This window comes from Numida meleagris, unplaced genomic scaffold (genome assembly GCF_002078875.1).
Source record: "Numida meleagris isolate 19003 breed g44 Domestic line unplaced genomic scaffold, NumMel1.0 unplaced_Scaffold312, whole genome shotgun sequence".
Classification (NCBI taxonomy): Eukaryota; Metazoa; Chordata; class Aves; order Galliformes; family Numididae; genus Numida; species Numida meleagris.
In genome coordinates, this window is record NW_018364548.1 from 52,894 (window position 1) to 54,083 (window position 1,190).

At 56.7% G+C, this 1,190-nt stretch overlaps 1 protein-coding gene across 1 annotated transcript in view; it reads left to right on the plus strand.

Annotated features, from left to right (window-relative positions):
• The window catches only part of HSF1 (heat shock transcription factor 1), a gene marked incomplete at its 3' end in the record, with an annotated part of 95,596 nt that overhangs the window by 15,911 nt on the left and 78,495 nt on the right, over positions 1 to 1,190 (plus strand).

Sequence of the window (1,190 nt, forward strand, 5' to 3'; positions counted from 1 at the left end):
TGTGATCTGTAAGGACCTTTCCAACCCAGCCATCCCATGGCTTTGTGATCTGTAAGGACCTTTCCAACCCAGCCATCCCATGGCTTTGTGATCTGTAAGGACCTTTCCAACCCAACCATCCCATGGCTCTAGGATCTGTAAGGACCCTTCCAACCCAGCCTTCCCATGGCTCTGTGATCTGTAAGGACCCTTCCAACCCAGCCTTCCCATGGCTCTGTGATCTACAAGGACCCTTCCAACCCAACCCATTCCATAACAAAATCAGGCGAGTGAGTTTTGTTTCATTTCCCGTCATAACATCTGTGCTGCCTGCGCGTGCCATCCGTGGATGAGCCCCGTGAGTTCTCCCAGCCAGGTTCCCCCAGCGTGGCCCATCGCTCCCTGTTCTCTGTCGGAAGAAAACTTTCCCACCGGACAGCGTCCTTTATTCGGGGCTGGGCACGGGAAGAACGCCCAGAGGCTGCGCAGGGAGTGAGCGTGTCAGCCTGGATCCCAGAATGACCCCAGCCCCACAACCAACTTTTATTTAGTTTTGCCATATCGGTCCCCTCCGATTGCTTTTACTCCAGAAACGTCGTGTCTGTGCGTGCAGCGCTGTAGCCCCTGCTGGAGATGGTGTCTGTTCCGTGCCACGTAGGCAGGTGCCTCATGAGCTTCCCCTCCTCAGAGCACGGGGGGAGAAGCGGGCGCTGGAGCGGCTGCCCCCGCATCGTGCCCCCCCCAGAGCGGTGCTTCACTGCCCCTGTGCACGCTGATGGAGTGCGAGGGAGGCACTGGTGACAGAGCTGGCCCTGGTGGGCTGGAGAGCTTTGGAAGCGATCCCGAAAAGAGCAAGCGAAGCCGCGCAGCTAAATGGAAAGGAGATAAAAGGAGAGATTGAACAGAAACCGGTCGTACGTCCTCACCTCTCCTCCGAGCACAAAATCCTCTCCTGGATGAAAGAAGTGGGGCAGATGTAATGTAGCCGGAGTTCTGCAGCGCTTTTGATAGTCTGCCATGTGGAAAATTGTAGCTGAAACTGGAGAGGACGGGGATTAGTGCAGGAATTTGGAGGGTGCTGACAGAGACAATGCTGGTTTGCAGGGGCTGCTGCTGCCTGGGGAGAGCGGGGCAGGCTTTGTGGGGCCAGGGGGAGACGTTTCCCCAAACACTGCTGGGTTCTGTTAGCGTAGTGAGGAATTGGGATGCCA